Here is a 26034-nt window from a genome sequence, read left to right as displayed (position 1 = left end):
TGTGAAGTCAGACGAGGGAACAGCAGTCAGCAGGGCAGAGACAGTAGCAACAGTCTCTGGTTCCGTGTCTGAGGTGCAGTCCTGTCCGTGTGGCAGTGGCAGACGGGAAAGGCAATCTGCTGCATGGTTCTGAGCAGTGGGTCTGTAGACAATATTATAGTTGAAACAGAGTAGCCTGGCAGACCAGCGTGCTACTCTCATACCAGCTCTCCCCATGCCTTTTGTAGCCAAGAGTGTGGTCAAAGCTTGGTGATCAGTCCTTAAGGTGAACTTTGTTCCCCACAAGTAGGTTCTCCAATGCTCTGCAGCCCACACACAGGCCAAAGCTTCTTTTTCTACCACAGAGTACTTTCTCTCTGCAGCACTAAGAGAGCGGGAAGCAAATACCACTGTTCTTTCAGTGTTGTCAGGATGTATCTGTGTCAGCACCCCACCTATGCCATAGTCTGAGGCATCTCTAGACACTATGGTGGGCAGTGACGGGTCATAAAGAGCAAGTGATGAACTGTCTGTGATGAGTAGTTTAACCTGCTGAAAACTACTCTGTGCCTCATCAGTCCATGTGAATGTAGCTCTGCGTAGCACATCTCTCATTGGTTCCACCACAGTTGCATAGTTCTGTATGAACTTGGAGTACCACGATGTTAGGCCAAGAAAAGACCTGAGAGTCGCTGGATCACTGGGTGATGGAGCATCCCGAATAGCTGCAATGTGGTCATCGTTTGGCAGCAGACCTTCCTTGCTTATGCTGTGTCCTAGATACGTTAATTTGTCCTATAATTTGCATTTATCTGTGTTAAGACTTAGTCCAGCTTCCTGCAGTCGGTACAGTACTGCTTTCAGGCGGGTTTCATGCTCAGCACGGCATGAGGAGTAAACGATGATATCATCCAGATATACCTGCACTCCAGGTAAATCGTTCAGCACCATGGACATCATCTTCTGAAACGCTGAGGGTGCTGATGCTAGCCCATAGCAAACGTGCTTGTACCTGAAGAGTCCCTCATGAGTAATGAAAGCAGTCAGATCTCTGCTGTCCTCATGCAGTGGAAGCTGGTAGTATGCATTTGCCAGGTCGAGGGTTGAGAATATGGTAGCTCCTCTGAGTTCTGAGAAGAGCTCCTCCATGTGTGGAATGGGGTAGCAATCCATTATGACGGCCTTGTTAGGCTCCCTGAGGTCTGTACACATCCTTATTTTAGATGAGTTCTTTCGTTGAGTCACAACGATCGGTGATACCCAGGGAGAGGCATCTATTTTTTCAATGATGTCAGCATCAAGAAGGCGCTTTAACTCTGCAGAAACAGCATCTCTGACTGAGAACGGAAGCCTTCTCAATTTCTGCTGCAAAGCTTCACATCATCTTTCACTTTTACTTGTTATCTCTCTGACTGTCTGCTCTGACTTCAGTACCACTCTGTTTCTCATGATGACCATTTCCAGTGCCTCAAACAGGTCCAGGCCCAGCAGTATTGAACCTGACTTCACAATGAAAAGGGTAGCTGAGGCAGTATTTCCGTCATGGAATGCACGTAAATGCAGTTTCCCTAGTACTGGGATTCTCTGTCTTGAGTATGTGACTAGAGGAACCTTTGTAGGTTTCGGTGGTATGTGACTGAAGTAGGTCTCGTACACATGAGCAGGCAGCAGTGACACTGAAGAACCAGTATCTACTGTCATCTCAAATGACTGGTTAGCAGGAGAAAGTCCCAAATCTACAGTGCACATTATTTTCTTCTCTTTTGGGGCAGTATCATTCAGCAATAAAACAGTCAGTTCTGGAAAAACAACCTCCCTCACTTCACGTTTTTGTTCTGAACGACACACTTTGGCAAAATGCCCAGTTTTTCCACAGGATTTGCATATTTTGTTTGTAGCAGGGCATTGTGTGGAATTGGCCATATGTTTATCTGAATCACATCTGTAACATCTTCGTACTTGCTCAGACTTTCTCTCACCTTTTTGGTGGTGCGCTGATCTCTCTCAGGCACTTCACTGTTGGAGAACTCGGTCACGTTGCGCGCCGCCGTTTCCACCTGATTTGCAATCTGAATGGCTTTATCCAGTGTCAGTTTGTCTTCTAGCAGCAAGCGTTCACGTATGCGTCCACTGTAGGCTTTTTCCACAATCTGATCACGCAGCATATCCTGTTCTGCATTTCCAAATTCACACAAAACGAGCATTTCGCGTAGCGCAGAGACGTACTGTGCAATTGTTTCATCATGTCTCTGGGCTCGTTGGCGGAACTTGTGTCTCTCCGCAATTACGTTTACCTTCGGCACGAAATGCGGCCGTAGTGCAGTCACGGCATGGTTGTATGTAGTTCCCGTTTCAGTCAATGTGTAGAAAATCCTCTGTGCTTCGGTTCCGACACTGTGTAGCAGCGTAGCACGTATATGGGTATCCGGCCACTTGGCTCCTTCCACGTTGTTAAAGTTATCTTATCTTAGCTATCTCTTATATTTAGTGGAGGAAAACAATTATGACATCAGTTATCAGTTATAAGACTATGAAAAATACGCAACTAGAAAGACTACAAATCCCAGAGTCGCGTAAGTGATGTCATAACTGATGTCATAATTGTTTTCCTCCTCTAAATATAAGAGACAGCTAAGATAAGATAACTTTAACAAGTTGCCTGTGTGCTTTGTACCAGGTTGTAATCATACCTGCGGTCTTGATCGTTCTTTTGCTTCCCGTCTAATGAAAGGACCAGGAGTGGCTGGATCAAGTTAGCTAACTAGCTAGTAGCAAGCACGTTAGTTAGCATTAGTTAGCCGTGTCATTTTTATTAGCCTTAACATGAAGTAACATTAAGTAACCCAACATGTTAAAGAGTAAGAGTAGTAGTCATATTTCGTGAACCCTTTGAAGAGTACAGTCACACTGGTGTGATCATTCTATAATACACCGTTTAAGCCCGGATGCCCCCTACTTCATGCTATCTGCACAAATGGTTAACATTGAACATTAAAAAGATCAGGCAGCAGGGAGAATCGAAAGAAGGCAGGCAGGCAGGCAGCTTTGCATGACATTCTTCTGGACGTGTTTCATTGTGGTGATAGTGAGGGTAGTCAATCCCTTGTTTGGCAAGACAGTAGTGACGGCCATCTTGGTGACGTGTGTTGTTGTGGGAGACCAGAGATGTAGTTCATTGAGCGGTTTCACAGTCTTATGGCGCATTTCCACTACACGGCCTCGCTCGGTATGGCTGGGCCTCGTTAGGACTGGCTCACTTTATGGCGCATTTCCATTACAGTTTAGGAACTGGGGTAGTATCTATAGTAACGCAGTGTAGGCGGAGCCGTGACGTGATCTTCAGAGAACCCCAGAAAAACAACACAGCCGTTAGCTGTTAGCACTCAGAGTTCACAGCTCCTCATATCTGTTCAGAAACTAGACAAAAGTTAAACAAGTACAGACCACAGACTGCCTGTGTCATGGTGAATACAGTCGCTGCTTTATTTATGTCTGTATAGGCCGTTGTTGTGAGTGTGGACGGTCGGAGCATATACTGCGTTAGCTTAGCCAATCTCCATTTAGAACACACGCATTTTAAAAGGTTTTTCGCCTGCCGTCTGTCTGCAGACTTGACAAAGCATTAATTCATGGTTTTTACTAACCGGTATCAGTATGTTGTTACTTCGGCATCATTTTGAAACGTGTATTACAATTAAATCACGGTCAAATATGTCCATCTTGTTGTAGTTGTAGCCCCCTTGCCAGCGATGCTCTCTCTAGTTTAGCATACTCAGCCCGACTCAGCCTCGTTGTCTCTGGCCCTAGACCCGCGATTTTATGAGGCCAGAAAAACTGTGAAATAGGACCCGCCGGCCGGTACTAGGCCAAGTGGAAACGCAACCAAAGACGGGCCGCTGACGTCACAGCCCTCTTAAACCGTGCTCCGCGCTGTAGTGGAAACGCGCCATTACTTCAACGTTTTACGGCAAAACATTTTTTTTTTTACTTGCAAAATTATCTTTTAAATTGAAAAACATGTGTAATTCGTGGCACAATTCAAACGGGATCGAAAGATAACTTTTCTCTCTCCATTGACTTCAATACATCATTTTTCCGAAATAAGGTCCCATGGAGGTCCACCGGAAAGGGAGGGACTTCGCCTCTCTATACCCAAGATAGCCAAGATAAGCTAAGGGAGCTTAAAGTTTCTTCACGGGAAAAAAGTGAGAATGATTTTAGAAGGGGCGGTCAATCTGTATTAATATGAGGGCCGTGCCACCGGTACAGTTCGACCTGTCTGTCACTGACAGACGTTGTGTCATTGGAGCTTCCATAGTTGGTCACGCGGGAGCATTTCCCATAGTGAAACACAGAGCAAAGTTAGACAAATAACAAATAATAATAATAAATATGTCAATCGCTTTTCTATAAAGTGTAGTAAATGAAGCAACTTTACATTTTCACCCTGAATGAGAACCAACAACCTCCGGTAGAGGCAACATCTGTTTCCATACCATAATTTTTGTTTCCCCTTTTTCCATTTTCTCAAGATATCCTGAAGGCTTAATGTCTTATAGTCCGACGTCAATGTTATTGTCAGTTAGCAATGCTGCTATTGTTGTCGCATTAAAAGTCTGTGTGTGTGTTAATTAGCTTTACAAAACGTCTAAATACATGAGCTAAAAGTAAATGTATATTCTCTCTCAGGAATGTGCACTCTTCAAACTACACCTCAACTGTTCCAGCTGTGATGACCTTCTGACTACATTACCCACACTGCAGAAACTGCAGACCTTACCTAATATTTAGATTTGAAGTCTAGTGAGTCTTGTTGTAAGTACAAATAAATGATATTGTGCTTAATTGCTTTGAGAGGATACTAAAGCATCCTGAAGTAAATGTTACCTGTACTAGTCTTTACAAACAAGTGTGTTGAAATTATTTTAAGTAGGTAGGGGACAATTAACACTGATTTTTGCGACCATAATATTTCTAGGTATAGAACTCTTGAAAACGTTTTTATCCCAACATGTTAAAGTCTTTGCCATCTTCATTGGCTATGACCTTTTGCTCCTTTGTTTCCTTTACTGTTCATCAGGTATCTTTGTAATTTTCTGGATGTGATGTAACAAACAAGATCTGACATAAAGCAGGAAAAAAGTTACCTTTGTCTTCCATTCTGTGACACAATGCTTTGATTCTAAGAAACATTAGCCGAATGTTGTGTAATAATATAATATTTTGGATATTTTGAAAAGCATATTTCATTTAATCAAGGTTCAAGGTTCAAGGTTCTTTATTGTCAAACTGACATAGCTACAGAGTAATTATGTTGTTGAAAATCTTATGTCACAGGCTTCTCCAACAATGCAACATAATAACAATACAGATAGCAAGAGCAATACAAAAAGAAAAATTGTTATAAAATAAAGTGAGCATGTGGAATAGTGCAGTACGAGTCTATATACAAGTTATTGGAATGATATATATTAGATATTAGATACATATTACTGAGTAGCAGATAAATGTTTTTGAAGTTGTTTCAGCAGTTCAATTGTTTAACAGTTTCACTGCCCGCGGGAAGCAACTGTCTCCGAATCTTCTTGTCTTTGCCAGGATGCTGCGGTAACGTCTGCCAGACGGCAACAGAAAGAACAGTTTGTGGCTGGGGTGATGGGGGTCTTTGATAATCCGTAGTGATTTCTTCCTGAGCCGCTGGGAGTAAAGGTCCTCCATGGATGGCAGCTCCGTCCTGGTGATGTGCTGTGCAGTTTTCACCACCCTCTGTAAAGCCTTACGATTGAGGTCGGTGCAGCTGCCGTACCAGGCCGTGATGCAGCCAGTCAGGATACTCTCTATCGTGCACCTGTAGAAGTTGCAGAGTATCCTGGAATCCATTTTGAACCTCCTCAGCCTGCGGAGGAAGAAGAGCCGCTGTCGAGCTTTCTTGGTGATGGTGGTGGTGTGAAGAGTCCATGTCAGGTCCTCAGTGATGTGGACCCCAAGGAACCTGAAGCTGCTGACTCTCTCCACCGTAGTCCCATTGATGGCGATGGGGGCGTGTCCCTCTCCCTGCTGCTTCCAAGCCCCCAGGAAGTGCGCCGGACTCTGATGAAAATATTCGTGCTGGCCAAACGGCGGTACTACACTTCCTTTTGGTTGCCAGGCCCGGAAACACTTTTTCCCATTGACTTACATGGGGAAAGAGTGGTCTGTAACTCGTTGGATAATTTTTTTTAAACTAAATAAACTACCCAGTATGAACACTTGTATAGCCCTTATTAAAAACATTCGTTCCTCAAGTTGTAAAAATGTGCTAATAACGTTATTCTGAGAGTTATTTCCCTCTGTATTATGAACGCGCATCTAACCCACGGGACCGCGCCGCCCGGCACGTTCATGTGATGTGACGTGTTCAGCACCACATGAGTTTATCTTTACCCATGGATAAGAACGGACCCATATCGCCTTACTGCCAGCCCACGGAGCTGTAATAATGGATATATTGCACATGTTTGCTGTAATTCATCATTTGTAAAATATTATACTACATGGGCTGTATGATGTAAATCTTGTATTAAATAAAGTTAATATTACCGACGTAGATTAACGTCCCTGTAGCTTCTTATTGCACTTGCAATATACCATTAAAGGAGTTGAACGTTGCTGTTTGCTATTACTATAATACCACGCAGGGATAACCAGAGTTTACAAACCTTTGCATGTGGGCACAACACGTTTTGACCCAGATTAATTAGCTATACCATGATATCGCCCGAGGAAGTCGTCATACTTATACATATATAAATAAAGATATATGTGTCAAAGCTCTAATCAAATTAACAGTTGTATTAATTATACTTGTATATGTATATATATATATATATATATATATATATATATATATATATATATATATATAGCCTGTGTTTTATATTTATACACACAAATGAACAACCTTGTGTGTGTCAAATAACAAGTTGTATTGTAGTGTTTATTTTAGTGTTGTGTTATGCTTATCCACATTTTGATTTCAGAGCACAGGAGAATGCTGGGCACAACATAAAGCTCAAAAGTGAAGCTGGCAATGCTGAACAAAACCATCTAGTTATAATATTTATTCAGCTGAAAAAGTCAAAGCTCTACGAAAATGTAATTAAAAATACATAAGCATTTTCAGGTAGAAAATCAGCATTTTATATAGAAATTCACAAAAATAAGAAATGTATACCTCTTATGGCTGGCATTGTAGAACTAGGTGGAAAAAATAGTGACAACAAATGTAAATACAATTTATATAGATCAAAAGGTAATATATATAATATTGATTGCAATTATTAGATTAAAAGATCCACCAATTATGATCAACAGGAAAGCCCTCTGAAGGCATGTTGTGGTTTGAAAAAAAGTTGAGGATGGGGTCCAGACAGTTAAATCAGGAGAGACTTCATTTTGTTTAAAGAACATTTATTGACACATGTCATATGATAAATGTTAAGTCTTTGGCGATTAGACCCCGATCCTGAAATCTTATATCTAAAGGGGGAAATGCAGCCGTGAGCATATAGGGAACCTCCCCGGGGTCTAGACACTGGTGATGATGATGAAGATCTGGATTTGATGAGGAGATGGGATGAAGAGGAGGTGTGATGAGGTCTTTGGATTAGCTCTCCTGGCTCTGGATATGATGAACGGAGGTGGGTGGAGAAGAGGTGGATGGGGAGGAGGTGGATGGGGAGGAGGCGGGCGGCAGCATGAACACCTGAAATCACAGCTGACTGCAGGAGAGAGGAGAACCATTTTAAAGTTTGGCTGCAGCTCGGTGATTGGCTGCTGGAGAATGAGGTGAATGTAATAGGTTAAAGAGAACGCCTGTGATGAGCTGATTATAAGCAGCTGCGGAGTGAATGTATACATACCCAGTCTTCCTGAAAGAACTTGCGCTGAGCTTCATTTAGTGAGTCAGACTCATGGTCAGAATGCTGGTTGGGAGGCTCAGTTCTTCCTGTTGACAGAAGATGGCACTTTTCTGAGAGGGAGCCAGCCGGCAGACACTGGACAGTGGCACACCAACAGATGAAACAGGAATCCATCTGAGAGGCTATGCGGAAAAGGATAACAAATAATGTCAGCAAGACATGAACATATATAACCACTATCATTCAATTCTGTAATTGCAGGTTTGTTAGCATGATATTTCAAACATAAATGGCCTGTCTTAGTTTAAAGCCCACTCACCACGTCAAGGTGCAGGCCACGAGTGAGGACACAACAACGATCACAAACAGTACATACACACGAGACAAAACTTACATACATATAAATAACTTACATATACAATGAACAATGATAAAGATTTAAATCACAATTGATCATAACTCAAAATACATATATTTTTATATATTACCAAGTGGTTTCATGTAGGCTACAACCCACACAAGTATCATGCTAAATTAAGCTCTGTTGCTTGGATATCACTAGATCCTGTTACATCAGCGTAATATAAAAGTACATAACGACTGATGTGTAAATTAGCATAATTACTAGCTAGCCGCTAGCTGCTAACTGCCGCCTCGTCGTTAATATCAAATCCATCATAACAACCCATTACCATGCTGTCATGAACGCGCGGTGCTGTTACGTGTACGCAAATTGACGTGCTTGATGTGAACGAGCATTTTGGGGGGGCATGTTTAAAGTTGCGCATGCGCTATGAGCGCACATACGGGTACTTCTCAGGCATGCCGGGTAATCTGTGACGTTTCGCTCTCTCAAAAGTTGGGCCATTTTGTCATCATGCGCGATTGAGCAACTCTCATAGGAATGAATGAGGCCCCGCCTCCCACGCTGTATCCAGTTCTTATTATACATCCATGGCTGCTTCCTGTAATCCACAATCAGCTCCTTTGTTTTGCTGATGTTGAGATGGAGGTTGTTATCCTGGCACCAAGATGTCAGGTTTTCGACCTCTCTGTACGCCGTCTCATCATCGTCTGTGATCTAGCCGATGACGGTCGTGTCATCAGCAAACTTCACGATGGTGTTGGAGCTGTGTGTGGCCACATGTTAAATTCCCTGGTCAATATAACATTTTCAGATAAATATACAGAAGTTATCACAAATTAACAAATCGTCAGAATCCTCTGCATAATCTTTCAGTGAAGGAAAAAGTCATTACGGCAAGTTATTCAACTACTATTAATCATTATCAATCACATAATATTTTTCTGAACTAATGAGTTGGAAATAAATGACAGAACTCCAATTATTTTTCCAAATACATTACAAAATATAAAAAGCAATGCAATGTTGTACTTGTAAAATTACAATAAAGGAATTCTATTCAATGCTACATTTTATTTCAAATGTAGCGTAAAATTATTTGGAGAAATAATTGGAGTTCTGTAAGATGTTTTGTTGTTAAGAGGAGGACAGCCTAGTGGTAGCTCTGCTCAAAAGACGATCTTTGGGCGAGCTTCCCCTCCCCTCCCAAAATGCACCGCGGCATAAGCCCTATATAAGTCTCAGCGAGACTTCCGCTCAGTCTCTCAGTCTGGTGAAGAACTTTGCTCTGCGGACGAGCCCTAGCTGGTGTCTGCTGACGTGAGTACTTATTGAACACGTGTTTGGTTTGGAAACTGTTAGAACTCCCGCTGTTGGCTGTAGTTACATCAGCAATCAGCACTACAGAGTGAGCAGTTAGCGTAGTGTGACGCAGTTAAAGTTGGGCATTTCATTGCAAAAGGACGCGTGCATGTGATCTATTTGTCCGTCATTAATAGCTAGTTATGTTACTACTTCAAAAAGCCACACTGAAGTGCAAACACAAGCACGTGAGTTAAATAAGGACTGCTGCTGGCTCCACGTTACAACATGAACACGTGTTTCAGTCAAACACGAGCTTTATTTTAATGGTAGCTGCTACCATCGTTTTAGTTTCCATTTTGAATTGCTCTAAGCACACCTTAAAAATCGGTCAGTTCTGCTGATCAATTCGTTTTTCTCAGAATAGTTTGAAGGTAATTATATGCATAGTGCATCATTTCTCAGAACATGAAACTTTTTTTTTTTTTTTTTAAATTAAGAATTATTCAGGAAATAAGTCCTACATGTGGTGTGTATATATAAAAAATGGCTTGTTTGGGCACAGTGGTAAACACTCAAGTTTGCCAGTTATGGCGCCCTCTGGTGTCGGTGCAGGCACAGTACTTCAATTCCGTCTTAAATTAGTCTTCAGTAAACTGTTTCAGTGCAGAGCGCACGTTCCAATTCATATCATTAGGGTAGATCAATGCTGCAGTTTCAGTGAGTAGAGAGTAAAGTAGCTTAATATTTTGTACTGCTTTTTATTTTGTTGGCTATGTGTTTAATCTGTTGTTTTTCTCATTATAGGCATATTGACGATGAAAATCACATGACAGCGCTCGCTCCGTGGGCTCAAAACAGGTGTGTATGTCTTGAACTTCACCATGCTCTGCAAATGTACCGATTTTAAATGGAACTGCATTGAGTATGCGTCGTGTAAACCTATGCTAAAGCATCATCGGGAATATTTAAATGTGGTAAAGCAGGCTAATCCTTTAATTGTGTTAATGTAGAGACAAGAGCCGCGTTCACACCAAGTACTTTCCTGTACTTAGTTCCGGCACTAATGGCGCATTTCCACTACACGGTCGGCCTCGGCCACACTCGGTACGGCTCGGTACGGCTTGGCCGCGTTGGGCCTTAACAGGGCCGACTCACTTCATGCTGCGCTTCCATTACAGTTTAGGAACTGGGGTAGTTACTATAGTAACGCAGTGTAGGCGGAGCCGTGACGTCATCTTCAATGAGAAATCCAGAAACACAACACAGCCGTTAGCTGTGAGCACTCAGAGCTCACAGCTCCTTATATATGTTCAGAAACTCGACAAAAGTTAAACAAGTACACACCACAGACTGCCTGTGTCATGGTGAATACAGTCGCTGCTGTATTTATGTCTGTATAGGCCGTTGTTGTGAGTGTGGACGGTCGGGGCATATACTGCGTTAGCTTAGCCAATCTCCATCTAGAAAAACACGAATTTTAAAAGGTTTTTCGCCTGCCGTCTGTCTGCAGACTTGACAAAGCATTAATTCATGGTTTTACTAACCGGTATCAGTATGTTGTTACTTCGGCATCATTTTGAAACGTGTATTACAATTAAATCACGGTCAAATATGTCCATCTTGTTGTAGTTCTAGCCCTCTTGCCAGCGCTCCTCTCTAGTTTAGCATACTCAGCCCGACTCAGCCCTGTTTGTTGGCCCCGATAGAACCACAATTTTCTAGGGCCAGAAAAGAGGGGAAAAAGTGGCCCCGCGCCGTGCCGCGCCGGAACGAGGCCTAGTGGAAGCACAACCAAAAAAGGGGACGGCACGACACGGCACGCTTAAAGCGAGCTACGCGCTGCAATGGAAATGCGCCATTAGAGCCCTGGCGCTTTTAACCCCAGGGTACTTAGTACAGATCGCGTTCACACCGGAGTACTTTTCCCTGAGGGAAGATTACAAGTACAGTAGGTGGCGGTAAGCACCTTAAAGTTGTTTGCAACCCGCTACAAAACAAGAGAAGAAGAAAAACTGATACAGGATCTGTTTAATCGCCATGTCGGTTTTCTTTATTGCACTCTCAAGACATAACATTAAATAGAAATATTTTAAATGTAACTAAAGTGTCAGTTGTACATGTCAGTAAACATTGTCAATATAAAATAAAGTGTCAGTTGTACTATATAATAACAGTAATAACAATATAAAATAAACTCCCAGCTGTAGGGAGTCTCAGCAGCAAACCCACCTTTATTATATATCTTCCTGAGACCCACTGCATCCGTCTGCCATAAACACTATGCAAACATACATGTTAGTTTTGGCCCATAGTGGACTCCATGTTGTGTTGTGTGAAATGGGGGGGAATTAAAAGTTTAGGTCAAATAATATTTAAAATGATATAAATTGTCATATTTGTGTATGTGCCCCTGCCATTCCCCCACAAGGTTGCAACATTGATGATAAATAAATGACAAATAAAGCTTTGCCAGTTTATAACCGATGAAACATGATGGTATCAGAATAATCACTTACATGTGATGTATAGGATGCTACACAGGTCACAAAAGATAAAGTGTCAGGAGAAATAAGCTTAATCGCCATGTCGGTTTTCTTTATTGCACTCTCAAGACATAACATTAAATAGAACAATTTTAAATGTAAATAAAGTGTCAGTTGTACATGTCAGTAAACATTATATATAAAATAAAGTCATAACAATATAAAATAAACTGTCCCAGGTGTAGGGATATTCTCAGCAGCATGCACACCTTAGTGCAACGTTGTGTGTCGTGTGTCAGTATTTACAAAAACTATACCAAATAAACTGTTATTAAATGCAGTTTGTCGCTCATCCTGCCGCTGCGCCGACGCTTCCTCATGGCGCAGCGCCCACACTTCATCCTGGTGCTGCTGGCGCTCCATCTGCTGCTTGAACACTTCTGCCTGGCGCTCCATCGAGGTGAGCATCTTGTCCTCCGTTTCCTGGGCCTTGGTGAACAGCACCATCTGATCTCCACGCAGCGACTCATTCACCACGGCACGCCGGTCCTCCAACGCCTGGGCGGTGTCAAAGAAATTCGCATCCCGTGTCCGCTTTCCTAAGAGGGGAAAATAAGCAATATACAAGTTTAGTCGCCATGTAGTTTTACAACATACTAGGAATGTGTTTTTGGTATTTTCACAAATAGAATTAAGGTTTCACAAATCTGAAACTGTGTTATAAAGAATGTTTAGACCCTCTGGGATAATCCAGTCCAAATAAATCGGCTATGCAGCGATTTAAGAGGTTCAAACACGGAGGATTGTTCCTTTTTGAAGAGTGCTTCATGTATGCTTGAACTTTGTTTAATGTTGTTGAGGCAAGTTAAACATAAAATATGATGAATATTATGAAATAAACATGATTGTGAACATCAGTTCGATGCGCAACGTTCTTTCAAGACAAAGTTACAGTGTGTGTGTGCTCGGGGCCGGTGTTAGCCTATTATGGCTAGCATGGCTAGCTTGATCTACTGAGCAAATAAAAGTACATCTGAGACCATTATTGTGCAGATTAAAACCCCAGTGCATGTAGTTGATTTTACCTTCGTCGTGGTCGTCATCGTTGGCCACTGAATCCGCCGTTTGTAGTCCTGCCCGAGTTTCTTTATTTTTAGCCGTGGGGCTGTGCACATTCCCAGGTCGAGTGAAAGCTACTGAACTGGCTTCAGTGCATTCCCTGGGTCGCGTCCTCTGCGTAGATCTCCAGAAGCGCCGACACCTCCTCATCATCATTTCTTGATGCTTGCCATAACTGCTTTCAAAAACAAACACAACGCACGGAGCGTTGTGTTTTTGTAGCGAGGAAAAACAATGGCGGCTCTACACAACATTTTCAGAGTTGTACGGGCGTGGTTTGCAATTCGCCCAGCCAATCAGCACTGGGGCACTTTTGGAGCACTTTTCACCCACAGAAAAGTACGCTCTCTGAGTTGGCTCTAAAAATGGGGGTAAAAGTACCCGAGATTAAGTACGATTTTTGGTGTGAACGCGACTCACGGAACTAAAACGCGAAAAGTACGGTGAAAGTACTCCGGTGTGAACGCGGCTTATGTAATATTATTTATATACACGTTAACAATTTTTAGTTTGTTTAAAAACTGAACACCTTAGCTTAACAGACAGATATATCTGCTTAAAACAGCCGTGTGTAGTCGGGACTTGCAGCTCTGCTCATTTGCCATCAGCATATGCTGCCAGAAATCATACCAACTCTAAACTCAGACTCCTTTTTTAGAATGTAAAATAATGAGCTGCTATCATCTCTCCACTACTGTGGCCTTCATCATTGGGCACCAAGTGATACTGATGTTTCCCTTGCAGACATGCCCACATCTTGACCTACAACCATGTCCAAGTGGCAGCTCTGGGATGGAGCTGCTGACGGTGCTGCCTCTGGGACTGCAGGTAAACACTGATTCATCATCACTTCATGGTGTCACCCCCCAGCACTAAGTCAGCTGACAGGCTGTGTGTCTGCCTCGGTGTTACAGTGCTGGCAGAGAAAGGCTCTGTGCTGCTCTCAGTGCGCAGACTCTGTTTTAGAGGCTGTTGCTGCTGAGCGGCTGCAGAGCCGGGCCCCACGAGAGTGGCCTGTCCTGCACTCACGCAGGGCCGGCCTAGTGCGGGGCCGCACACCCTCATACTGACACACCACTCGGGTGCTGTTCAAGTCCCATTTAAGAGTTAAAAATGCAGATATATATATGAACTATAAATTGCAGTAAACATGGCTCAATGGTCAAGCTGCAAAACACTGTACTTTGCACGCTTTATATTTTAATTGGATAAATTGATCTGAACTAATTTACATCATTAGTTAAAGACTTGTTTCCTTTGTGTTGCAGGTGGAGCCCCTAGAGGCTGCTCAGTGAGGGGCTCGCATCATGCTGCTGACTGAAGGTGAGTGACTGAACCTGTTCAAAATATTGAACTGAGTCTCATGCAATGATGACTAACAATGTAACACATCATGCAGACAAAACCATGGTGAACCATTAACCCTGAGCATAGCAGCCCTCTGTCAGCAGAGGACAGCACTGAGCTGCTTCGACTAACACTCTTCTTCTCTCAGGAGCCCGAGGAGCAGCAGGACCTGACTTGGACTGGACTAAGCCTGGATAGTAAGTGCAGCTCAGTATCAGTGTGTGTACTGTAAACCAGTGTGTACTGCCATGGCAGAGCCTTCATCTCTGCTGTGGAATTTTAACATTGGAAGAGAAAGCTCAGGACTTTGGCACAGATTCAGTGAAAACAATTTACTAGAGCCTGACTTAAGACCTGATACAAACTTCTGTAATGTTGTACACTAAACTATTTCTGCAGGCTGTCTGCTGATACTGTGCTTTGTGTTTCAGTGTGATGGCGTCAGTCCACCTGCCGCCGCCCCCCCCAGTGCTCCAGCACTGAGGCTGTGAACAGGACTTAAACATTAGTTTAAGTCCTGTCAGCAGAGGACAGCACTGAGCTGCTTTGACTAACACTAGTCTTCTCTGAGGAGCAGCAGGACCTGACTGGACTAAGCCTGGATAGTAAGTGCAGCTCAGTATCAGTGTGTACTGTAAACCAATGTGTACTCTCATGGCAGAGCCTTCATCTCTGCTGTCGAATTTTAACATTGGAAGAGAAAGCTCAGGACTTTGGCACAGATTCAGTGAAAACAATTTACTAGAGCCTGACTTAAGACCTGATACAAACTTCTGTAATGTTTTACATTAAACTATTTCTGCAGGCTGTCTGCTGATACTGTGCTTTGTGTTTCAGTGTGATGGCGTCAGTCCACCTGCCGGCCCCCCATGGTCCAGCACTGAGGCTGTGAACAGGACTTAAACATTGGGTTTAAATGTCCTAAAGGAATTGCCTACCTTATCTACAGGAGATGATTGTCCTGTATAAACAACTGTGAAATGTCTGAATGTTTGTATCGTGTACACATATTCAAATATATGCTCTAGCATCAACTCTGTTGTCTGGTCTGATTTGTGAGTCTAAAAGTTGAGTGTCTTAAATGAGGTGCTACATCTAAACAGGTCCTGGTTCCTTCTGGACTGTTGTTCCACATCTGGTACTGATAGTGTTAGTGGCAGCAGTGTGTGGGACATGGTAAAGTAAACCTGTGTTGATGGTTCTGAAGGAAGCTGTCTTCTGGTGCAGCAGGGATCAGGCTGTCTATTATGGCTTCAGTCTTTTCATTGTGTCAAGTGTAGAACTAGATACACTCGGTAGGCTGGCTTTTCTTTGCCTTTTCAAAGCTACGTTTTTGTAATGTGTTAAGTTGGCTAGCCAGAACTCAATGATTTGTAGGACTGTCATTGTCTGCTTTACAGTGAGTGTCGTGTAAAATATCCAAACATCAGCCCCAATGTCCCTGTTTCAAAATCAGCCAGAGGAATCTATTTGAAAATATGTGATATGTCTGTATAGTCCGAACATAGCTATACGTATAACCTCTACTTTTTAGAATGTGCTACCAAGCAAGCATACTCGCGATTGAGAAACACCCCGTTTCTCAATCACGAGGATGCTGGCTTGGTAGCACAGCCGAGCCGAGCATCTTGCTTCAGAAGCAAGGCAAGAATACTTCCTGGCATTCGGAAAACGAAGAGTGGAACAGGCTAGCAGGTGTGCGTCATAGGAGAGGCCCCGCCTTACATCTTCCGCCACAGATTTGGGGAAATTGGTCCATGCGCAAAGCATTGTGGGGATTTTAAGGACGCGAAGTCTACCCATGTGCAGCCTCGACATTTCCCCCAAACCAAGGACGCGGCCTCGGTGGAATTCAAGTATGCTGGAGATTGGAACAGTCCTTCGGCGGCACTCGATGACATTGCATGCGATTGGCTATTCTCGTCTACTTTCGAGGCGAGCCGCAGCTCGTCTCAAACAAGCCTATTGGCTGCATCTCACTTTGGTTAAATGAAATCCTTGCGTCGTTTCCCTGCGACAAGTCCCTCCCACCAGGGAAGCATGGAGAGACTCAAGGAAACCACGAGAAGCAGGGAAATTAGTTTTTAAGAGCAATGGGACGTCCTTTCCTCCGGAGCGTCACGTGAAGCGACGTCCGTTTGATGACGCTGCACAGCTGATCGTCTGACAGCAGCCAGCTCTGTCCCGTTATTTTCACAAACACCCCCGCCACACATTTACCGACACAAACATTTGTATCATCTGTAGACCCAAATAAATAAAATAACTAATTCTCAAAAAAGATAAACGCCATTCTTAAAATGTATAAACGAATAATTAATAGTTTGATTAATATTGATTAGAGTGCACAAAATAAATAAAATAATTGAGAGAAGAAAAAGAGATGTTATCTATCAAAACCCAGTTAGATTAACATTCATTGGATTGCACACTTTGTTTGTTTGTGTGGATATGTAGCAAATTAACATTTTAATAGTACTTAATGACTGACTGAATGGAAATGGCAAATGAAAATGTAAAACTAAAAAAGCGATCATGAAAATGTTTCCAATAAATGAATAAAAAGATTTTTGTCCACTTTATTGTTCAGATATATCACATATTTGTAACTGAATGATACATTAATAGAAACAAAACACTATAAACTGAGTGAGTCCCGTGAGTTTCATGTGTTTTCTTCACTCCGCTGGGAAACTGCTCTCATGTCAAGAAGCAACAGAGTGCATGCGCTGCATCGTCCAATCGGTGAGAGATACACAGTAAAGGGGCGGGGCGAGTGTCTGAGGATTTCACTGGAGGATGGTCTGGTGGTTCCTCGATTAGTGCTCCTCCGTTATCGCTCCTCGATCCTCGATCCTCCGGCACAAATAAGGCCACTGGGACGTTACTCAAGATGGCGCAGACAAATCAACTTCCGGTGATACCGAGACCGAGGAGCGAGGAAATGAAAAATAACCGAAGTGAGATGCAGCCCTAGTTAAAAGGTGCACGTAGGAAAATGGTCCATAGGGAGGTCAAGTCCCTCCTCTTCCTGTGTCCAACTTTTTGTGGTAAAAAAGGTTTGGTAGTGATTGAGGCCCAATCCCAAACCACGCCCTACACCCTACCCCTACACACTACCCCTCCGTGACGGAGTGAACTCCGTGGAGTGACACTCGCAGCTCAACGAGGCTCCCTCCTGTCAGATGGAGGGAGTAAATACAAGCTTGCCGCTGTATTTACTGAAACCGCTGTATTCGCTGTATTCGCTGAAACCTGTTTCTGTTTTCCGCCAGAAACAGGAAATGCCATAACTGTATGTAACAACGGTTTCAAATCAGCATCTCTTAGACAAAAAATAAAAATTAATAACTAAAATAAAACTCCAAACACCTTTCATTGTGTTACTTTTTTGTAAAGCTCTTTTAGTTTTAAACCTGATGTTTATAAGCTTCTTAGTGTTGTACCCTTAAAAAGGGAAATAGTGAGTGAGAGAAGTGAAGACATAAAATCACGCAGCTCCCGCCTTCACTCGTCTGAATCGAGAGGGGAGGAGCGCAGTGATCCCTCCCACCGGAACCCCAAGGCATTACCAACAGATCAACGCACAATCAACCCATACAGCAGGATACATCTATCTCTCAGAATACTCCCCTTCAAAATAGATGTTGTCCCCAACATCCTAAAACTTTGACCTCTAGCGGCCTTTAGTGCAATTAAGGGTTAAACTGTATACCATAATAAACACAATATGCATTATTTCAGGCTAAAAATGTTTGCTACATTTACCTATAAAGTGCAATGTGACAGTCTGGAACTCTTTTCATAAATTTTTTCAGACATGGGTAAATACCCATTGTTAGGAAAATATCACTCGACACCAGGTTGAGAATCAATAATCAGGTTCTAGTTTATTCTTGCAAGAAGGAGCAGAGTTAAATCACATACAAAGGATATGGTTTAACTCACACACATGGGGTATGTTGCTCAACGGAGCAGGAAAAAACATCAGGCTTATATAGTCCAAAACACAGGAGATAACAACAAAGTCGTAAATCGAGGTGGCGCTAATATCAGCCGCGGGTGTCGGAAAGTCGGGTCATCTGCGACGGGTCACCTGTGACGTCTTCTGGACTTCCAGCAGTTGTGAGATAATGTAGGAGACAACAAGTATGTGCCTGTCTCCTCATAAAGATCAACAACCTGAAATGCCCTGCCTCCTCCTATCATAAAGAGGCAGCTGCAAGGTCGTACACAGTTCAGAGCCGCACATGATATCAGTGCATTAAAACAAACCCAAAGAGTGGAGAAAACAGTATTTCTCCAACACCCATCGTCGTTCAATGTCCTTGTTTCTCCTCAGGGGCTTCATTTATAAACGGTGCGTACGCTCAAAAGATGGCGTACGCCAGTTTCTACGCAATGTTTGCGATTTATAAAAAACAAACTTGACGGGAAAATGTGCGGCCCTCCACGCAAACTCTGACCCATGCGTACGCACTAAGCACAAAAACGGGAGAGACGAGAAACTGCGACACCGTTGGCAGAAGGAAGAATGGAGAGAAATATGTGGAAATAATACCATAAATAAAATGTTACCTCTCATTTATCAAATATGAAGAATTCATTTTCACAAATTGATTAAAGCCAATCTTAAAATGATTAAACAAACGCCTGTTTGAGACTCTGAGACTTATTTATTTATTTTTGGTGACGATGCCTCCATGCTGCTACTCTGGTTCAAACTGCATCCACCAAACAATATGATTTATCTCGACCTCCCCAAAATAACCAAAATCTGACACGGTGAGAGATGTCTTTTTTAGCTGTTCTGTCCTCATTTCCTGCGATCGTCTTCATGGAGTCAGTCAAAATGAATGAATGAATGGGCGTTTCTTTGACTATTTATAGGCAAATATGGGCGTTACGTGAAGCCCGCAAAAGCTACGCCGCATTTCGAGTTGATTGTGATTTATAAAGGTAAACCGGCGTAGGATGTGCCGTACGCAAGTCCTGTGCCGGTACGTAGTCTTTTATGAATCGGAAAATGTCTGTGCGTATTTATTTGCATTGTCCTACGTAAGCAACCTTCCCACGTCAATCCTACGCAAGGCTTTATAAATGAGGCCCCAGAACCTCAGAGGTGAGTTGTTTGTATAACTCTGTGGCACCTTTCTCCTGGTAACGAGATCTGAGAATTCGGCGAAGGGCAGGCAGTGTAAGGTTTTCCTTCCCTTCAAGGTAACTCCATAACTGTAGGCCTGGTGTGATGGCACGGATTACAGCATCAATGATCTCTGACTCTGGGTAGCCCTTACTAAACCCATTTTCAATTTGTCTGGCCAGACTAGAAAATGTCCTGGCTCGCCTATTTGGCCTGCGATCTTAAGATCTTTGCGCCACATAGAGCTACTGGGGAGTGCTTGGGCAAGATTTTTTGCTGGGGTGCTGGACCCGGCAGGGTGGTTCATGCTTGTGTTCATTAGGTCATGCATTGCATTTTCGTTTTCTTGTAATGACAACCTTAGCGTCTCTACCTCCTTCTGGAGATTTTCCCTTTTGACACTTTGATTTAAGATTTCACTGTCATGTACATTTGTTGCAATTTGGGCTTTGTCTATGATATCCTGCACATTAAGAAGTTCGGACATGCCTTCATCCTCTAGGTCGGCCATTTCTTCACGTTCATTATGCTTTGTGACATGAGAAATTCATTGACTGCGAGATTTACCAGTCACATGCTCATTATCCGGTCCTGAAATCTCCAGTTCATTGCACACTTTAATCAGTTGTTCTACAGTCATTGGGTGTTTCTCAATCGTGAGTAAAGCTGCTTCAGAGCCACTATTTCAAGCATACTACGTCATCGAGTGCCGCCGAAGTACTGTTCCAATCTCCAGCATACTTGGAAATCTACCGAGCCCGGCGTACTCCGTTTGGAGAAATATCGAGGCTGCACATGAGTAGACTTCGCGGTCTTAAAATCCCCACAATGCTTTGCGCACGGACCAATTTCCCCAAATCTGTGGCGGAAGATGTAAGGCGGGACCTCTCATATGACGCACACCTGCACACTTGCTAGCCTGTTCCACTCTTTGTTTTCCGAATGCCAGGAAGTATTCTTGCCTCGCTTCTGAAGCAAGATGCTCGGCAGACATGTGCTACCAAGCAAGCGTACTCGCGATTGAGAAACACCCAGTGTGTATACAATGCACCTGTAATCTCCAGCTGCAGCTTCTCCAATTCAGACTCCATTGTATCAGAGGAGTGGCATAATTAGCAAATGAGGGTTTATCTGACTTAATTAGCTTTTTTGCTGCTCCCTAGTGGTCACTTTTCGCACTTCAGGATGCAGGTTACCAACGTTGTCTGAAGACGACCTCGACTGCCTTGCCAAGCTCCTTTCTCCGATGACTGGGTTGTTTAAGGGGATGATTGATCAGAGGATTCCACTAACAACTCAGGGATGGTCCTCAAATCAAAGCTCCCAGCAGCGCCTCCAAATGTTGTACCCTTACAAAGGGAAATAGTTCTTCTTCTTCTCTCGGTTTTTGGCGGATTGCAAACAACTTTAAAGGTGCATACCGCCACCTACTGTACATGAGTGTGAATCATCATATCATTCCATCTCTTAACTCATGGACGTATATATCTATGATCAAATCAAAAAATCAATTAAAAAATCAACAAGAAAATCAACAAAAAACATAAAATAAATAAAACAAAACAAAATCAAAATCTACGATCTTTCTTGACCTAATGTTAAATTATTTTTCCTACCCCAGTTTCACTCAGAAAGGTAAACAGTGCCTTTCTGGTAGCTCGTACTCCCTCTCCTTCTGTTCCCAGAATACCAACCACACTCCATTCCCTCTCTGCCTCTAAAACGTTATCCTTTAGTTTTTCTCTTTCAGCTTTATAGATGTCACAATGTAACAAGATAATGTTCGACATGTTCTTTTACTCCACAGCTCCCACACTTGTCACTGTCACTTTTCCCCATGACATACAGAGTACCATTCAAAGCCGTGTGATTTATTCTGAGTCTAGCTATCATGATTTCCTCCCTTCTGTTTCTTTCTTTATAAATATTAATTGTGATTGTCTTTTGTACTTTGTGATACTCTTTGCCTTTCTGGTCTTTCTCCCACCTTTTCTGCCAGATCTCCATCCCTTTCTTCTTAATTACTGCTTTTCCTTCTCCTTTTCCAAGTTGAACTGGTAATGTTATTTCCTTTTGCAGTGCACTAATTTATCAGCACACTCGTTCCCTTTCCCCCCCCCATGTAGGCACCCAGCAGAACTGCAGATCTATGCCGCCTCTGTGAAGTCTTAACAGGCTATGGTTCAGTTCTATGAGAATGTCTTCTCTGACAGTTGTTGACTGTATGCTTTTTAATATGGACAATGAATCTGTGCACATCACCACCCTATCTGGTCTGACCTCTTCAACCCACTGTAGTCCTATTATTACAGCAAGCATTTCTGCTGTGTACACTGATAATTGATCAGACGCTCTTTTTGAGATCAATATTTTAAAGTCTGGGATGTATACCAACTCCAACACACTCTTCCTTGTTCTTAGAACCATCTGTGTACATTTGTAGGTAATTGTAGTACTTTTCGTTCAGATACATACTTGTTTTAATTCCCACTTCATTTATTTGCCACTCTTTTTTCCTTTCTATGATACTCACATCTATTTTAGCTTCTGGGAAAAGCCATGGGGGAACGCTGCTAAATGGGGTTGCTTTGGCAAACGATGATGGTCTCCACTCCATATGCCCTCGTTCTCTCCTTACTCGTCCAGCCAAACCCACGTCCCTGGAACTTTGCATATTCCCAGCAATCCTGTAATATTCTGTTTGTAATATTTTCCTCTCCACTTCCTTGTAGCCTGACCCAGTATGACAGAGCAAGTTTCTCTCTTCTGATCTCCAGAGGTGTCTCTCCTGCTTCTATCAGAACTGCATTGATAGGGGATGACTTTATCGCTCCAATACACAACCGCAATGTTTTATATTGTATTCTATCAATTTTTAAAAGCAATGTTTTTGCTGCTGCTCCATACACTATACAACCATAGTCTATTGTGGACCTCATAATTGATCTGTAAATGTCTATTAATGCTTGTTTGTCTGCGCCCCAGTTGCATCCAGCTACAGCTCGTAGTAGATGTAATACTTTTTTGCATTTTGTTTCCACTTGATTAATATGCATTTTCCATGTATATTTGCTATCAAACCACAGTCCTAGGTATTTGAAATCATTCACCTGTCATTGGACGATCATATAGTGTTAGCTGTTGGCCATCAAGGTTCAAGGTTCAAGGTTCAAGGTTCAAGGTTCTTTATTGTCAATCTGACATAGCTACAGAGTAATTATGCAGTTGAAAATCTTATGTCACAGGCTTCTCCAACAATGCAACATAATAACATAACATAATAACAATAAGAGCATGAGCAATACAAAAAGAATAATAGTTATAAAAATGAAATAAAGTTATGATGTGGAATAGTGCAGTATGAGTCTATATACAAGTTATTGGAATGATATATATATATTAGGTATTAGATACATATTACTGAGTAGCAGATGAATGTTTGAAGTTGTTTCAACAGTTCCATTTTTTAACAGTCTCACTGCCCGCAGGAAGAAACTGTCTCCGAATCTTCTTGTCCTTGCCAGGATGCTGCGGTAACGTCTGCCAGACGGCAACATCAATCTTGCGATTATTTGTAAATACCATGTAGCATGACTTGCTTTCTGACATTTTGAATCCCCAGTTATATGACCACCTCTCCACTTTTTTAATCGCTCTAGCTACATTCTCCATTACGTATGGGGCATTTCTTCCCCTCATCCAAATAGCCCCATCATCTGCGTATAGAGCCGATTGGATGCATGTGTCTAAGCCAGGCGCGCCGGATTCATTTTAGAAGTGGGGGGGCCAAAAAAGTGCGTGTGTATTAGAGATGGCAAATCCGGATCATTTTACGGACTCAGGGTCTTCTGAGTCAGTCATTGAAGAGATCCAGATCATACGAGTCATTTGAGTCATATGAGTCAGCATCACCAAGACCGTAGAAATCCTATTGGTGAAACCGAAAACGTGTTGCATTTCACGAGCATATTATTATTCCATATATTTTGAATATACATATATATATTTGTATATATATATATATATATATATAATATCTGCATGTATATTTTCTATTTCGACATGTATATTTTATATTTTATTTAATTTTTATTTCTATTCTTGCATATTTTGTAGTTTTGTTTTATTGTAAAATGCCTTATGCTGCTGTAACAACAACAATTTCCCAATTTGGGATCAATAAAGTACTATCTATCTATCTATTAAACTGACGTTATATTAACCTCCGCTACAGTGTATTTTGCTTTAATAAAAAATGTTGATCACAAAAAAAAGGGTTATTTTGCGATTTGGCAAATCCGAGTCTGCTGTGGACTCGTGCATGAGGACGAGTCTGCCGGATCTCTGGATCTGCTGCTATATGGTTACGGCTCCGAGTCCGCACGAGTCTGATCCGCTGTGTGTTGCAGCGAGTCAGGATTTGCGAATCTGCGAATCTGCGAATCTGCGAATCTGCGAGTCTGCTGTTGGAGCCGTCGGCTCCTCTGAGTCCCCACGAGTCTGCAGGAAGTTTCACTGATCCGCGTCCCCTCCCCTGAGCCAAACGATCACTTCTGGCAGCTATCCTGTGACTGTATACTTGCTAAAGGGTAGGCAGATGGACTTGGGGTACGTTGTAATGTGATTTTACATGTTATAAAGAGAGTAGCGAGTGACGCAATTTATAGTTTTAATTTGTACGTCACACCAAGTGTGGGACTCAAGGACTCGGGTTAATGGAGAGGGGAGACTCGTCATGACCAGCTCATTTCTAGGATCCGGGTTAATGATCCGGATTAGTGATGTGTCGGTCGCGAACGAGCCGGCTCAAAGAGCCGGCTCTTTTAAGTGAACGACGGGAGCCGGCTCGCGCCCGCGAACGGGCCGTTTTTTTTTGTTATTTTGTTGTTAAGTAATACAAGACAGAATGATATGATGATCTCCGCGCTACAGCTGCTCCGTGCATGCATGCAGTGACATGTAATATCCAAGGATTAGAGACTGTTGGATGCTGCTGTACTGAGCATTGCAATATATTTATTTTCACTATGTCATTTATTTATGATTATCCTTGGGCTCAGCAAAGATTTGATGTCAGCTGTTGCTGTCTTTTTTTCTATAGTTAATACTGAAATAGAGCCCTGCTGTTTAGTCAGGGCCTTTTCTTTAAATATAATTTTAAAATGTCGATACAGTAGCCCCTTTATTTAAATGTCTATGCTTAAGTTTTTATCTCAATCTCAATCTTTATTTATTTATATAGCACATTTAAAACAACCTTCAGTTGACCAAAGTGCTGTACAGGCAATACATATTAAATAACACAATGGGAGTACAATAATAAAACAATAATTAAAAACATGATAAAAATCACAATAACTAGAAAAATATTTAAAAAAAACACATACAAATGTAAAAATGTAATGTTCAACTAGTATTAAAAGCCAGTGCAAAGAGGTGAGTTTTTAGCTGAGATTTAAAAAGTTCAATAGACTCAGCAGTCCGGATATGTACTGGGAGGCTGTTCCACAGTCTAGGAGCTGCAACACTGAAAGCCCTGTCACCTCGGGTTTTTTATAGGTGTTGCTATCTGCTTTGTGTAGCGTGGTTCAAGCAAGTCAGTGCATTCATTGGGTGGTATCAGAGAGATACAAGGGTCTGTAAATGCAATGAAAACTGGCCACAGCAAATAATTGATATTAAACATGTAATTTTTACTTTTGAATACTTCAGTACAAAGGATGTATTGAATAATTTAAGTGATATGTGTACACATATAAATCATGAGTCAAAACAGGGCTACATTTGATTGAATTATAAAAGGTATAATATGTAGTAAACTGAAGAGCCGTTTGGGAGCCGAAAGAGCCGGCTCTTCTTGGTGAGCCGAGCCAAATGATCCGGCTCACCAAGAAGAGCCGGAATTCCCATCACTAATCCGGATGAATCAGGACTCGCCCATCTCTAGTGTGTATGGCCCAATCCCAAACCACGCCCTACACCCTACCCCTACACACTCCCCCTCCGTGACGGAGTGAACTCCGTGGAGTGACACATGAGGCTCCCTCCTGTCAGATGGAGGGAGACAGCGGCAAGCTTTGGGACAAACTCCCCTCTCCGGCAGAAACAGGAAATGCCGTAACTGTATCAACGGTATCAAATCAGCATCTCTTTGACAACAAATGTAAATTAATAACTAAAATAAAACTCCAAACATCTCTAATTGTGTTACTTTTTTGTAAAGCTCTTTTAGTTTTAAACCTGATGCTTATAAGTTTCTTAGTTTTTGCAACAGTCTGTAAATATACACAACTTTATAATAAAATGCACACATTTACCTTTTTCTAGACTAAACACAGGTAGATCCTCAGTTAAAAAAATATGAGGTTATCATGAGGTTGTTAACATCGCAAT

General features: G+C 42.3%; 1 long non-coding RNA gene and 1 other non-coding gene across 2 annotated transcripts; both read left to right on the top strand.

The window, feature by feature from the left end:
* Positions 1-9479: 9479 nt before the first annotated feature.
* Positions 9480-15532, top strand: LOC117470819. Its single transcript, XR_004554732.1, has 7 exons — positions 9480-9564; positions 10354-10407; positions 13896-13979; positions 14420-14474; positions 14647-14695; positions 14930-15103; positions 15336-15532. It is a non-coding gene; the product is annotated as an uncharacterized LOC117470819 (long non-coding RNA).
* On the top strand, positions 14017-14211 carry LOC117470866. The gene has a single exon (XR_004554743.1). It is a non-coding gene; the product is annotated as a small nucleolar RNA SNORA74 (small nucleolar RNA).
* Positions 15533-26034: the final 10502 nt, after the last annotated feature.

Source organism: Trematomus bernacchii, unplaced genomic scaffold (assembly GCF_902827165.1).
Source record: "Trematomus bernacchii unplaced genomic scaffold, fTreBer1.1, whole genome shotgun sequence".
NCBI classification, from domain to species: Eukaryota; Metazoa; Chordata; class Actinopteri; order Perciformes; family Nototheniidae; genus Trematomus; species Trematomus bernacchii.
The sequence above is the reverse complement of the archived record's forward strand: the minus strand, read 5'-3'. Positions and strand labels throughout refer to the sequence as shown.